Here is a 16348-nt window from a genome sequence, read left to right on the forward strand (position 1 = left end):
GTGGGAAAAGTTGTAAGAAATAGGTAATATGTATTGTGAAGTATGAAATGTATTTATACATAATTTACACTCTCTTTCTGAGGAAAATGAAAGGAGGCCGTGGGAAAGAGATGGACCAATCACTGAGAAACGCAAGGCACACGGAGCAGTCTGGTGGCTGTTCTGAGCAGGCCTGTTGGGGAGGAGGAGCTGTCAAAGTGATGGTTAGATAGGCCTGGGCGGGGAAAGGGAGAGGAGAGGATCATGTACTGAGGGTGGGGGAGCTACAAATAAAATGTTTGGGACCTGAGCTATCACTGGCTGAAATGCAGAGCCTTATCTGGGCTGAAACTGAGCCTCAGATACATCCAAGTTAGGGACAATGAGGAGCCCCGCCAGCCTTCATCCCTCCCACAGACACAGAATCTCTTAGCATAAACTGCATTCCTTGAGACTGCAGGTCCTCCTGGGATAATAACTGAATTCTTACCCCAACTAGGTTTCATACTAGTTGTACATATACAACTCTGTCTGATTCATTGGGTGAACCTCAAATAAAATGAGATATATGAGAGACAACAGAAAATTTACCAAAGGGAGCGAGATATCTGGTGCAGTAATTCAAACAAAGGACCTGAGGGTTGGAGGGCAGTGAATGTTAGCAGCTGAGAGCAGAACCCAAGGGCACCTAGGCATCCCAGCAGCTTGGCTGAGCCCTGGGCCTAGGAATTAACAGCTATCACACAACTTGGAAATTCTGGGGCGCAGACCTTCCCACCATTTCCAAAACTAAAGAAGGAAACTTTCTGGATTTTTTTATCCTCAAAAACATTGGCCAAAATATTAGCAGGGATCTCAAGTGACAAGGCATTGGTGGTAGCAAAGTCCCGGCTTACCAGGCTCAAGGCAGCTGCAAGATCAGAGCTCCAACTAAAGTTCCAGGTGGAAGTCCTGGCTGCAGCAGAAGCAATGCAGTTAGACTCGGAAGAAAGCACGGTACTGTCTAACTTACTGTGCCTGCAAGCTAACCAAGCCTGTTCTAGAACGCTTATTGCAAAAAAAAGCACTCTTTTTCTCATTTTGCAAAAGTGCCAGCGGCTGAGGTGCCTGTGGCATGCTGGCACGGATGCTGCAGCAGCTCCAGGCCTGTGGCTGGGATCTGCAGCTAGACTGCGGCAGCAACAGCACAGCTCCAGTCCTGGCAGCCTAGGCAACCAGTCTTGGAAGCCCCCGTAGTGAACTCTAGCCCGGTCTCTGCGTGGGTAAATTAAAAGCATCTTGTAGGGGAATTTCCACAACTGCATGGAGAAAGGGAACTCTACAAGAACCGTCATGGGTAGGTGGGGTGCAGGGCAACTGAGATGTTTCGGGGCTCCCAGGAGGGGAGGGAGAAGGCTCTGTCCAAGTCACCATAACTTGCTGCTGTGAAAGACAGCATGATTATGAAAGATTTGTGCTTCCGAGGAAACAAAGAAATAAAACACAGTTGAATTAGATGGTTCTTCCCAGTGTTTTTGCATCCCTCTGAGGTATGGATTTTTTATGAAGAAAAGAAAGAATGGGGAAGAAGGACTGGAGGGAGGAAGAATCTGCAAATGATCAAATATATCCACTTATGAATATGTCATAATGACAATCTCTTCAATTATAAACAAAGAGAAACCTAATCCTGGAGCCTGTTTGCAATGGAACTTTGTGTAATACGTAAAATTTTAGTCTGAAGCCTGATGGTATAAGAGGAGAGGTGACAGAGCGCCTCCAGCAGGAAGGCCAAGTGTATAAATCCAGGTGAAAAGAAGAGCTGAGCACCAGGGACCACAGAGTCAGACTCAAATCTAAGAATGCCCCCCACTCATTCCTGAACACTTAGAAGTCCGTCACACAAGCAATCCTCAATTTACTAAGCATTTGATTATATGAAGAACAAATAATGTGAATGAGAAAGGCAGGAGGAATAGAAATATCTGAGATAATTCAAATGAGATGTTGAGATTTGTCAGCAACGTATATGGCCACTTGGAAAAGGAAGATAGTCATCCTCATACACGTGCCCAATGTTGAGAAGCATTTTAGACGACTGGTTTGTTGAAAGTGCAGGGGCCCTTACTTACCCAGCACTTTGCCCATCTCAGGAATCATACTGTCTTCCCTGAGTTCCCCTCTGGCTTAAGAGGTCCCATCAGTTGACTTCTGAGAGTGCAGCAAAGGGAAGGAGCACACTGACCCCAGAGGGCCCAGCTCAGACTCCTGAAGAAGGCACATGGGACACACCTGGGCTGTCTCTACCTTCCTGAGTCTTGCGCAGGTTTAAACACACAAGCGTCACAGCAAAGGATCACATGGGGACTGGGAGAGACACACGCATGCTGCACTCCGCTGTCACGGCAACAACTACCTTCGATTCCTGGCAACAGATTCCTTCTGGACCTGCTGTCAGAGAAACTAAGGCATTAGCCAGTCTTCTCCCACTGGGGAGGTCACTACCCCTTCCAGCAGGCTGATCAATATATTAATCCCCCAGAGAGGGCTGTTGCTGGCAGCATATAATATAGGCAAAAGAACTGCTCATCAGCATTTCTAGGTTGTGGGAGAAAGAGCCCCATAGTCCTCACACTTCATACCTCCTTACTGATTAAAATGAAGACTTTTCCCACAGGGAAGTCTGTCTCCAGATAGTAACACAAGATGACTTGTTGGCAGCCTTGCTCTGTGGAAAATGATCCATAAACAAATCATTGTATTTCCTGTTGGTGAAATTCAAATCTCATCATCAAAGGACTTGAGGGTTGGATGATGCTTGGAGATCATTCTGACTACAGAATTTTTAGTGAGATAGCATATCTGAAGTTCAAAGCACAAAAGGACATGCCCCTTCTGCAGCCACAGGTGCCCTTACACATTGCAAATGTGCTCCATGTTTCCCCTGCCCCAACCAAATAAGAGGCTTGCAATAGGAATGCCTCGCAATTGTAAGACCCCAAACATCTCCTCCCCTCCCTAGGAGGTATCTCACAAGCAATGATTACATTACTCCCAGCTACCAAATAATAAACACCATTTTCCTGCTTTCCTGGCTCCCTAAGGTGACTGCCAAGTCCTCTGAGACTCTCTCCTTGGCTATAGAGGCATCCTGAAGCTGTCAAAGAACAAACAGTATGGCACCATTCCACCAAAGTAGGAAATAACTTTCAATGCCTTCAGTCTTAATTCTTAAGAGCTGAATGAAGAATGCCTCGACCCAAACCCAGGCTGCCTCTATTCCTTTAAAATGAGTTATTGCTCAGTGGGTTTCTCAGGCTGCTATGTAGATAGACTCCTGGAGGCCTTGCAAATTTAGGGAAGCCTGAGACCCGAATCTCCCAGAATGGCTATATGTGGGATAAACACAGGTAAAGTGCAAGTTGAGATCCTCCTACTTTATTTACAACCATGGACATCATTCTCTCAAGGAAAATGACTTTTCCCCACGATGAAAGACAAAACTATCACTAAATGAGGGAGAAGACCTTCAAGTGGGGAAGAGCAAAGATTCTGCCCATGTCCATATTTATATATACCCTAGAGTGTGCTGAGGACAACCAGAGTCAGAAAGCTCTTAGCTTAGAAAATCTTCCCTTAGATGACCTCTATACTAAGAACCAAGGCTTTTGTTTTGTCAGGCACATAGAATCAAGGAGATGTCTGACCTTGTCTCTATTAATCACAATGTCCTCAACTGTGAATATCAAGGGATGCTAACTTTTGAGAATCTGATGAACTACAGACCTTCTTCCCAGGAAAATAGACACAAGACTTCCATACAAACTTTTGAGTATAATTTGGGGAGAAGAAGGTTCTAAACCTCCTAAAATCCAGGCTAAGGACCCCTGAACTGGATGATTTCTGCCAACTCTAAACTGGGTTTATGGAAGCTTTGGTTAAATTTGATAGATTTTTCTTTGCTTCCTCCTAAAAACTCACAAGAAAAATGACAAAAATAATAGGAGCATATAACTTGAGTCACGGACCTGGCACTCATTACTGCTCAAACCTGAGTCCTGGCCTCTCGCCTTCCTCCCTGCTTCAGCACCTGCTCCAGCTTCTCCACAAACTACCAGAACCTGGGCTCCATGCCTGGTGACCAGGCCTAGCCAGCCAGCAGCACAGCCAGTGTCTATGCAGGGGATTGGGCTCTCAGATTTCCACGTCTCAGTTCACCAGAGTACAGGGCAGCTGGGGGTCCTGGGCCTGGCTGTGGAAATGGCAGAGGGGAGTCTGAAAGCATAAGGGGCATCCAGAGTGAGAAGGAGATTATGCAATGCCTGGATGACGGCCTGGCCTCCTATCTGGAGAGGGTGAGAAGCCTGAAGGCTGATAATCAGAGACTGGAGAGCAAAATCTGGGAACAACTGGAAAAGAAGGGACCCCAGTCAGAGACTGGGGGCATTATTTCAAGACCATTGAGGAACTAAGGTTTTTGCAAGTTCTGTGCACAGTGCTTGCATCATTCTGCAGTTTGACAATGCCCAAACTGCTGCTGATGACTTCAGAGTCAAGTATGAGACGTAGCTGGCCATGTGCCAGTCTGTGGAGAGTGACATCAATGGGCTCTGAAAGGTCACTGATGACATCAGTGTCACTCGGCTGCAGTTGGAGACAGAGATCAAGGCGATTGTGGAGGAGCTACTCTTCATGAAGAAGAACCATGAGGAGGAAGTAAATGGTCTACAAAACCAGACTGCCAACTCTGGGTGACCATGAAGTTGAATGCCCAAAATCTCAGGACCTCAGCAAGATCATGGTGCACATCCAGGTCCAATATGACAAGCTGGCTTGGAAGAACCGAGAAAAGCTAGACAAGTATTGGTCCCAGCAGATTGAGGAGAGCACCAAAGCGGTCACCTTGCAGACCACTAACATGATACAGAGCTGAGATCTATGATCCAGTCCTTGGAGACTGACCTAGACTCTGAAAAATCTGAAGGCAAGTTTGGAGAACAGCCTGAGGGAAGTGGAGACATGCTATGCCATGCAGATGGAACAATTCAATGGGATCCTGCTGCACCTGGAGTTAGCTGGCCCAGACCCAGGCAGAGGGTCTGCTGAACATCAAGGTCCAGCTGGAGGCAGAGTTCGCCACCTACCTCTGCCTGCTGGAAAAGGGGAGGACTTTTCTCTTGATGATGCCCTGGACAACAGCAACTCCATGCAATCTATGCAAAAGACCACCCTCGCAGGATTGTGGGTGGCAAAGTGGTAACTGAGGTCAACGACACCGAAGTTCTGAGACGTTAAGGCAGCAGAAGTGGGGCACCCCTTGAGAGGCAAGAGGCCAATAAAAAAGTTCAGAGATCATTGAAAAAAATAATAATAGGAGATAAAGAAATGTTAACAAAATAACTAAAGGTAGAAAGTGGATGGACAAGTGCAACTGATTTAGCTGAGCAGACATCAAAGCAGCTGCACAGAAAGCATTCCATTCTCTACCCAGAGCGCTGCAAAACTGAAGGCACTAGTACATGGGAAAGTAAAAGGGAGAAGTGACATCAATCAAATTTAATCCCTTACACAGGCTCTGCCAAAGTCCAGTAATTACTTTTGTATTATTTTTCTTCAAGGGGAAGCCCTAAATTTTAAGCTTTATGCCCCACTAATCCTGTATTTGTCTCTCAGTGTGGCTGAAACAGAAACATTAGTTGAAAGTCTTTATTAGAAAGTTAGATCTCAAGATACCCTTCCTCAACCTATATAACCAGGAACTCCTTGGCTGAAGAAAGCTTTACTCACCTAAGACATTAAAACAGCTGTGCCTCAGCTATAGGCAGTGATGAGGGTCCATACTGAAAGCAAGAGGATTAAATGAAAATATGCACATTGAGTTATGAAACTCAGAACCCCTCCCTCCATTCAGCTCCCAGAATACTGACAGTTAGTTGTCCCTGCAAGAGGTTGGAGAATTCTTCTCTGGACAAACTATCAGAGGTAATCATCTCAGTCCCTGTCCAATCACTGCACAGTAAAACAACCAAAATACAAGCCTGCAGAGCTTCCAATCATCCTCTTTGTAACTCACTTTTAATTATGAGTAGTCAAGAATCACCACATTTAAGGCCCAGCTCCAACATGATAGTCAGAGGCTAAAACATAAACAGGAGAAAAAAAACAAAACAAAACAAGTTCTGAGAAAATAGTCAGTGCAGGGTACAGAATAAAAAAATGTAACAACAAGTTAAACTCAGGGAGATACGAGGTTATTACATACAAGCTATCTTAGATAATAAAAATGTTTAAACATTCATAAAACATGAAAGTACTCACGGAAGTTAAATATGATTGCCAACATTTTTAAAACACTTAACCCATGATTTGGAATATAAAGTTGATGAAACCTCCCAGGAAGTAGAACAAATGGATAAAAAGAAAAGTGAGCAGAGTAAAACTGCGTGTGGTTCTCAAGATTCCCACCCCGGTGTACAGGCCCTGTACTGCAGGTCTAGAAAGCGTCATTTTGTTACAACCTTGGAGAGATGCTGCAGAAACATAGTGTGAACAGAACTTGTGAATATAATGCCAATGTTTCCGCTTTAGTTTGAGTAGAACTTGTGACTATGATGCCAATTTCTCCACTCCTTACCAACGCTTGTTATTCTCTGTCTTTCTGATTGTAGGCATTTTAGTAGGTATAAAGTATTATCTCAGTGTAGTTTTGTTTTTTACTTTCCTCATTCTAAATGATACGCATTTTTTTAGTTTATAATAAGCCACTTATTTATTTTCTTTGAAGAAATGTCTATTCAGATGTTTTACCCATTTCCTAAGTTGGGTTATTTTTTGTTATTATTATTGAGTTGTAGGATTTTTTTATGTATTCTAGATATAGGTCCCTTATCATACATATGATTTGCCAAAAATTTTCTCCCATTCTGTGGGTTGTCGTATTACTTTCTTGACGGAGTTCTTGGAAGCACACGTTTTTACTTTTGATGATGTCCAATGTAGCTAATTTTGTTTTGTTGCACCAATTAACGTTTTAAGCATCACTCCAACTCTTACTTGACATGCAAAATATATTCTTCAGTCTTTCCTAGATTCCACTACTCCATGCTCCCATCACACAAACTCTGCCCAACTTGAATTAATCATTTCCTCCTGGGGCCAACTCTACCACTTCCCCCATATCTTGTATAGATTTCTAAGCAACCAATTACACTTGCTAAGTAGGTGGTGAGCAACATGACGGTAGAGTCCTTTTATTTACTCACCTTTGTATTTTAAAATGCAAAAAAAAAACACAAAAATTCCTGGCCCCTAGTGGGGATTCAGGTAATGTCTGGTAATTAAATAAAGAATAAGTGAATAAATGTATACTAATTGTACATTCAAATATGGTTTGATGCACTTTGTGGGCATACAATGTGTTGAATACCTTCCAGAACCCCTTCATGGGACCATAGCATTCCTATATCCAAATCTTTTCTCATGTCATCTTTTCTACACAAAATACATCTTTTTTTTTCTTATAGCTTCTAGTATCTCATTTTTTATCAAGGTTTTCCAGATAATGAGATGAAAAAAAGATATTTTATCTGAACATGCATTTTCCTGAGACTCACACATGATTAACATAAATACATTTGTGCTGATTTTTTTAAATAATATATGGTTAGTCATTATGTATATTTGCAGAAAAGTAATTCTTTTGTCTCTTAATGTACATAAAACTCCTAATTGTCTATTTTTGGAAGCAACTAAGGAAGTGCAGTAGGGGAAAATAAGAGGAGCATCATCCATGGCAAATCTTGCTCTCAAATTCTTAGGAATCATTAAGCAGAATAGATAATAAAACCATCTGCTACAATGCTCACCTTTTTCTTGTTTACTTTTTTCTCCTACATATCCTATAACCAAACTCTCAGCCAAAACATTGATCTTCTTTAACTCAGAAAAAATATAAAAACACAGCAAAATAGTTACAGCAAGTAGCCTGTTTAGTAGCACAGATAATGAAAAGTTGGGTACATATATCTTTTATTGGTCTTTATCTTTGTCTACCTAACATAGAGAGTAGTTAGGTAGAAAAAGATAGAAACCGAAATTAAAAGTATAAACTCTGAGAAATCCTGGACCATTTTTCATTAACCAACTTTATATGCAACCTTCACACATATCTTATTATACTTATCTTTTTTAAAAGTTCATAGCTATAAAACATTTTGCAAAAATAAATGACTAATGCTAAATGACAAATAGATCTCCATGTGCCACAGAAGAATTAAGTATATTACAGAAAATGAAAACAAACAAACCTGTACATTAAGGTGCAAAAATTAAAGCAGTTTCATTTATTCATTCAACCAATATTTATCAAGCATCTGCTTCATTTTCCAGATACCATTCTAGGCACTGAGAGCATAGCAGTAATTTTTTTAAAAAGGCCCTGCCCTGGTGGAAATTACATCCTATTGAAGGAACACAGACTATAAACAAATGTATAATTTGTCAGGTGGTGATAAAAACAACAATAAACAAACATAAAGCAGAATAAGGGGAATAGTGAGAAACAGAAGCAGGAGGAAAGGGGTGCTACTTAGACAGGGTAGTCTGATGAAGCCTGTTTAATAAGATGACGTTTAAGCAGAGTTCTGAAGGATGCTGGAGTGAGCCAGGAAGAGATCTGGGGGGAAAGCCTCCCAGGTGGACTGACTAGCAAGAGCAAAATCCCTGCGACAAGCTTCCTCACCTGCATTGAGAGGTCACTGGTTCGGTTCCATCAGGGCATATGCCAGGGTTGCGGGCTCCATCTCCAGCAGTGGGTGTGCAGGAGGCAGCCAATAAATGTTGAAGTTTGTCTCTCATCAATGTTTCTATCTCTCCCTCTCCCTTTCTCTCTCTCTCAAATAAATAAAAACATATTTAAAAAAAAGAAAGAGTATGCTTGGCCTAGTCAAGGAACAACAAAGGCGAGTCTATGAAGCGAATAAAGAGCAAAGTAGTAAGACGTGAGGTTGGAAATCATGAAATACCTTAGGGCACATGGTAAGGTCATCTTGTCTCTGATTGAAATGAGAGACACAAGATGGGATTACAATTCCTTTACTGTAAAGGAAGAGGTCCGTCTTATTTCTATCTGGGATCGAGTGAAAGGAATACATTAGCAGGAATCGCTATACCAAGAAGGGAACAAGCTGCTTTGAAATTCACTTCAAGATGATAACATGTGACTCTTGCCATTTTTATCTGAAAGCATTGTAAATAGCAGGCTGACATTCGTGATTTCCTTCCATCTAAATGCAGTAACCTCCTATTTCCCCATCAGGTGAAATAGGAATGCTAGTCTAAATTCAGCCTAATCAGGGAGCTAATAATAGCACAATTGTGATGAGAGCTTCTGAGCTAGAAATGCCCAATTTTCACTTTTGAATTAAGCCTGTTACATGCCCTCAGGTTCAGGGTAATCCCCATCCTGTGGTGAGCAAGCATTAAAGAGAGGTATCAACACTGTACCACATACAACGGGAACTCAGAAGAAACAACCACCAAGCACCGCCCAGGCCCGTGTGCCAGCACACAGTAACCCATCTTCTAGCTGCTGTACTTGTAGAGGTCGCTGCTGAGCAACTCGTTTTCTTTCCCACACCGAGGCTAGCAGGAAAATTTTCCAACAGAAATTGCACAAAACTTGACCAGCTAATTTGTTTGAATCACATAACCTTTCTCTTTCCCTTCCTCCCTCCCTCTCTTCCTCCTTCTCTTCCTCTTTTTTTTCTTACTAGTTACATCCTGAGCCTAAATCATCTCCTTTTGAGATGAAGTCTCTCACGGTTTTAGTGAAAGACCTTTACTGTGTTTAATTCTTATGGTAAATTAGATACAAAGAAAAGGACATCTGTTTGGAGCAATATTAAGATGGTATTGTGGAGCTCAAGTCCTCCTGGTGAAGTCTCTTTCTAGTGAAATACTTTGTAGTTTGGCCAAAACCGGTTTGGCTCAGTGGATAGAGCGTCAGCCTGCGGACTGAGGGGTCCCAGGTTCGATTCAGGTCAAGGGCATGTACCTTGGTTGCGGGCACATCCCCAGTAGGCAGTGTGCAGGAGGCAGCTGATCGATGTTTCTCTCTCATCAATGTTTCTAACTCTCTGTCCCTCTCTCTTCCTCTCTGTAAAAGATCAATAAAATATATTTTTTTAAAAAAAGAAATACTTTGTAGTTTGCTACAAAACAGATGAAAAATATTTTGTTCTTCAAAACAGTTGCCAGTCAGGGAATTATATGGGAACTAGAGGCCTGGTGCACAATTTCGTGCATGGTTGGGGTCAGGCCAGCAGGTCAAGGGGGAGGGGCCATGGGAGGTTGGCTGGCCACAGTGGGTGTCATAGCAACTGGTCGTTCTGGTCGTTCCGGTCGTTCCAGTCGCTTGGCTTTTATATAGAGAGATTCCTGCTGCCTCAAATCGCAACCTATTCTCTTTACAGTTACCACCACTCTGTCCTTATCTTCCCAGTCCCATGGGATTTGAAGACTTATTATTCATCGCTATAGAGGAAAAGACAATGTCCCTTGGCTAAAGTCTATTCAATGCTTATATTTTAGTTTAAGTGTCACTTCTTCAGAGAACCTTCTTTGATCCCCTGACATGCTTTCTGAACCAAAACCTGCAAGTGTGGAGTCTAAATGTTTTTGAAATTAAGGTAAGTCATGGAAAAGTAAATAATATGGTCCCGGAATTCTACAGCTGTCCTCATGATTTATGTCATTAACAGCAAGAAGTTTCATCATTCAAATATTTATTGATCATTTATTATGTGCCAGACATTGTTCTAGGTGCCAGAGATATAGCAGTAAACCAATAAAAGGTTTAAATATTCCTGTTATTGTTTCCAGTGGAGGGAAACATATTATAAAATTAAGTAAGTAAAATAGATAGCTTGGAAAATTGTGATTAATGCTATGGAGAAAAATAAGCCAGGGAAGGAGGCTAGGAAAGACTAGGTAGGAGGAGAGGTACAATTTTAAACAGTTGGTCAGGAAAGATATCACTGAAAAGATTAATTTGAACAAATACCTGAAAGATTCAAACATATAGGATAGCATTTTTACTTCATGTCATTTCATTCCTAAAAATATATCCTCTGTGATAGTATTAAAGGAGCATATTTTATAGCCTTTTTGATCATTTTACACACATTTAAATATGTTAGCTCAAAGATGACCACTCTCACCATTGTTATCTAACATTGTTCTGGAGGAGATAGTAGCCAATGAAATTGGTTCATAGAAGAAATTAGGTATGAAAATAGCAAAGGAGGAGGTAAGCATTATAATTGATAGATCATCTATCAATTGTTTCAACTTAAAAGGGAAAAAAACAATTATAACTAAAATATTTCAGCAATGTGAACTAAACTGAACAAAACTAATATAGAAACATTAATTGCCTTAATATGTATTAATACAAACAACAACCAGTTTAAAAACACAAATGAAGAGAAGACCCATTTACAATAACAACAAAATATGACATAATTCTTGGGAATGAAATTGACAAGAAATATGAAAAAAATTTTGAAACACTAATAAGGAATACAAAAATAACCTTGAATATATGAAAACAAATATCAAGTTCATGACTAGAAAGACTCAATATCATGAAGATAGCAATTCTCCCTAATTTAAATCTATAAAGTTAGTACAATACCAATAAAAATACCATCACAATTTTTGTTGGAAAAATAGCAAGGTGTATCTAAAGTGCATATGGAAAAAGAAAATAAGCCAAATAAATCACTGGGAAAAATATAAAATTAATAATAAGAAGGGAACAAGACTACTATAATATTTTTATTTGAAGCTTTACCAATTAAAGTAATGTGGTGCTATTGTATGAGTCACAGGCAAATGAATGAAACAGAATAGGAGGCCTAGAAATAGACATAAATATATTAGGTAATGTAGTATAAAGATGGCTTTACACATCAGTGGGAGAAAATTTTAATTATTAAGTAAATGATTTTGGAACAACTAGGTTAGCCATCCATTTAAAAAAAGTTATGTAGTATCCTTTATACCAAAATAAAAATTTTCTACATTAAATTTTAAATAACAAAAAACAAAACAAAACATGGAGTACTAGAAGCAAGAAAGAATTATTTTACTGAGTTCCAGAAAAAAAATTTTTTATAGACTTAGAATAGGGTAGGCCTTACTAAGTATATTGCAAAATCTGGAAATCATTAAAGACTGATAAAGTCAAATTAATAATAATTAAAATTTCAGCATGGCAAAAATACTATAAGCAAAATTTTTAATAACACATTTTCAACAAGTATAAAAATGAATATCCATACATTGTTGGTGGGAGTATAAATTGGTACTAGCTCTATTGAAAGCAATTTGGCATCATTTAAATTAAATTTTAAGTATATATATCTTCGACTCAGAAATTCCTCCCAGGAATTTATCCCATATATTTATTGATACATATAAAAAATGTACAAAGATATCTATGCATCATTATTTAAAATATCAAAATATGGGAAAAACTGGAATACATTTATATTATTGGAATCATATGGAAATGTCCAAGAGTAAGCCAAATCGATATGTGCTAATATGAAATTATCTCTAAGATCACTATTATCTTCCCCTGGCCCAGGAGCAGAAATAGAGACACAAAAACCCAATGGACTTGAGACAAAGTGTGAGACAGGAAAAGTATAGATGAATCCTTCCACTTTTTTTGTTCCCAAACAGTACATATGCCTGGCCCTAAGATAGGGACAAGTAGAGCTGGAGAACAGGCCTACATGGGGTCCAGGTCTGGGGGCTCTTGCAAAGTGCAAGTGGGAACATTTTAGGTCTAGGAACACAGAGGAAAGGACTCAGTGATGAGTTGTATGTGTGGACCCCACAGGTACTTTGCCTGTGGGCAGTAACCATCTAAACAACCTGAACACTCTTAAAATGTCCCTTGAAGAGAGTGGGACTTAATGTGGGGTACTTAGACCTCCTAAGTGGAGATGGATACTTAAAGGAAAACCCTGCCCCCTGACCATGTAGAACTGAAGAGAACTAGTTGGGAATTTCTTTGTCTTTAGGTAGCAATGGACACAGTACAACTGTTTTATATGTCATTCCAGGAAATTTGAATTTACTCCCAATCAATCATTACCAGTCATGATGTCTTCTGTGAAAAGCACTGTTAAAAACAGTTGTCCAGACAAAATCAACTTACGGTGATGAAAATGAGAATAGGGTTATTCTTGGGAGTAGGTAAAGTCAGAGAGGGCCCGCCCATCTGAGAGCCACTGTGGTACTGAAAATGTATTTTCATGAGTGGTGGTTAAATGCAAGTATGCATATTTTTTAATGTTTGTGTACAATATACCAACTGTACCCTAATTAAAAAAAAAAAAAAAACTAGCCTGGGATTTCCTTCTATTCAACCACAACCTACTTGAGACTGGGCTACCCACATTCTTTTCTTTCTCCCCCTTAAGAGTCAAACTCACCTATTCAGCAAAATTCCAATGCCAGATAGTACAAAAGCAAAGTCACAAGGAAAACAGAAACACAAATATATTTAGCTGGTGGAGAGATCAAAGAAAAGTAAATAGCAAACTGTGGCTTCATCAAACATTTACCGAACAGCACAGGGCAGAACAAAGTAGCCGATAACCAAGATATATGTTGGGATTATAATTGTTTTAGAGCAATTTATTTTCAAACTTGCAATTGGTTTCAAAGTCTTTCATTTAAATCTAACATTCTGTCAAGAGATTATAATAAAATTCTTTCCCTTCTGGGATTTTGCATTTGCACTGCCCTACAGTCCATTGACTTGAATGTATCAGAGCAGCTGCCAAACACTCAAGCAGGACTAAAACAATAAATTTGAATTCCTTTTCACACTAAATTTTCTTTTTCTCTGCATGTATGGGGAACTTCTCGAGTTTCGGGATGGTGTCGTGGAGATCTGCTTCCCTTGGTTCTGAGCTTCTGCATGTTTCAGTCAAAAACATGACTCTCCCCAATTCTCCATTCTCACTCTCCTTACTTCTCAATAGAAGTAATTCCCGGTGGGAAAGTAAAGTGTCATAGGCCAAGGGTGGCCAAAATCAATGACCTCGGGCAAACCCACTAAGCTTCTTTCTACCAGAAGCCACAATGTGAGGAGTTAAGTGCAAAACTAACTGCTCTAAGAAGGAAGGCTAATGGGAGGAAGGAGCTGCATCATATTTGCCCTTCAGCAATGGTCTCTGCTGTAGGGATCCTATGAATACTGAGCTCATAGCAATATAAGGCCAGAAAAGGATCAGATAGCAAAGAGAAGGAAGAACTCGGCGGTATTAACAGCAATTATTCCCAACTTTATTAATTGTTCTTTTCTTGGAAAAAATGGCAAAGAAAATACAGAATTTATTCCAAGCCTGCTAAAATACATCTAGCTGGAATTATTTCTATTATTTATGAATCAAAAACTTCTTATCACTCTTGAAACTTTTATTATCTCACAGTTTTTGTTTTGGCCTCACACCTTTTCATCCGCCAGAATGGGATCGTGGAAAAGGAATGAACTTGGATCCAGATTATCTAATTTGAAAATCAAGACCTTGTCACTTACTAGATATAATTTTAGAGATAATGCCTAGTTTCACATGGCTGTCTTAAGGACTAAAAAGTTTCATATCTTGTAACAATTTATACACATGTACGTTATGATAGAGGCAACATTATCAAGTGGAAAGAACAGAGAAATCCTGATTCAAATCTCAACAGTATCACTTTGACCAAGTCAAGTTCTCTGAACTCAATTGCCCCATCTAGATTATTGCAAGGATTAAATATTAACTTATGTAAAGTTAATAACAGACATTCAATAAAACAGCTATTATATTGAAGATTTTTTTCCTTTCCTTTAGTCATTTTTCATTCATTTATTCAAAAAAATACTTATTGAATAATAGGCACCATGCTAGGGTATGATGGTAAGACATATACAACTACCATCATGGACTTATCATGTAGTAGGGGACACAAACAAATAAACAGAATATTACAATATAATTTTGTATGTATTGTAATAGGGAAAGTATAGGGTACTGTGGAAACCCAGATGAGAAATACTGTATTTTCCAGCGTATAAGACAACTGGGCGTATAAGACAACCCCCAACTTTTCCAGTTAAAATATAGAGTTTGGGATATACTCTCCGTATAAGACTACCCCTCTTCCAATGCACACCAAATAAAAATTAAAAAAACAACAGATTTGATTTCAATATGGCAATTTTAATTCAAATGCTTATGACATGCAGGTACTTAGCAGGAAAACTGTCACTTATAAACATAAGGCTGTTTGTCATCAAACATGTAAACATAAAACAGTGCAAGTGGATTAAACTTTTCCTAATTCACTCTAAAGCTGAAAGGAAGGATAAGACAATAAACCCATGGGAGCTGCCATGCTGTTTGTTTTCTAAGCCGTCAACCAAACTGGAACTGATGATGATAGAAGGAAGCTAACAAACAATAGAGAGAGAGCAAGTGCCGAGCAAGTCCCTGGCGAGTTAGCAACGCTGCTTCACTGCAGTCCTCAGGAGTGAGATCTGAGAGGCAGAGAAGGAGGTACGGTAATAGGATCCAAGGGCGGGCCAGACGGGTGAAAGAGGCGTGTTTTTCTGGGCACAGCGCCGCTCTATCTCTTTTTTCCATACCCCGGGCGTCCCGGACGCCTGCAGCTTGCTCCGCCCTTCACTTACACCTTCCCAGTGAGGTGCCCCCTCACCTTGTCATCGGGACCACGTTAAGTCACTTCTTTCCATGAATCCTGGTGAGTGGATTTTCTTCTACCTTACTTGTACAGCGCCGCCCTTGCTGCTTTCAAACGGTCGCTGCATTAGGTGAGGGGGAGCTCAAAAACGGCCCCAGCCGCATCCCCAATGTATGTGGCGAGCACCTGGCCGCACTCCATTCATTTCAATGGAGCCGGACGGAGACCGTATGCGGCACAAAAAGGAGCTGACAGGAGACACTTGCGGTCTCCGTCCGGCTCCATTGAAATGAATGGAGTGCGGCCGTTTTTGAGCTCCCCCCACCGTATGCGGCCACCGCAGATTCTCCAGTCCGGCTCGGAAGTTTCAGCACCCGCCCTATAAGACGATACCCAGCGTATAAGATGACCCCCGACTTTTGAGAAGATTTTCCTGGGTTAAAAAGTCGTCTTATATGCCGGAAAATGCAGTACTACTAGATATAAGACCAAGCTTACAATATAAATTTTTCTCAAACTCTTTTGAACATGGAGGAAAATACCAACTTTGGAACAGCTATGAGACAGTGAATTTCATCTTAAATGTGCAGTTATGTAAAATAATTAATGACTTACAATAGGA

At 40.2% G+C, this 16348-nt stretch overlaps 1 pseudogene; it reads left to right on the forward strand.

Moving 5' to 3' along the window:
* Positions 1-3351: 3351 nt before the first annotated feature.
* LOC103300606 (keratin, type I cytoskeletal 18-like) lies at positions 3352-5253 on the forward strand (annotated as a pseudogene).
* The last annotated feature ends 11095 nt before the right edge of the window (positions 5254-16348 follow it).

This window comes from Eptesicus fuscus, chromosome 2, assembly GCF_027574615.1.
Source record: "Eptesicus fuscus isolate TK198812 chromosome 2, DD_ASM_mEF_20220401, whole genome shotgun sequence".
Taxonomy (NCBI): Eukaryota; Metazoa; Chordata; class Mammalia; order Chiroptera; family Vespertilionidae; genus Eptesicus; species Eptesicus fuscus.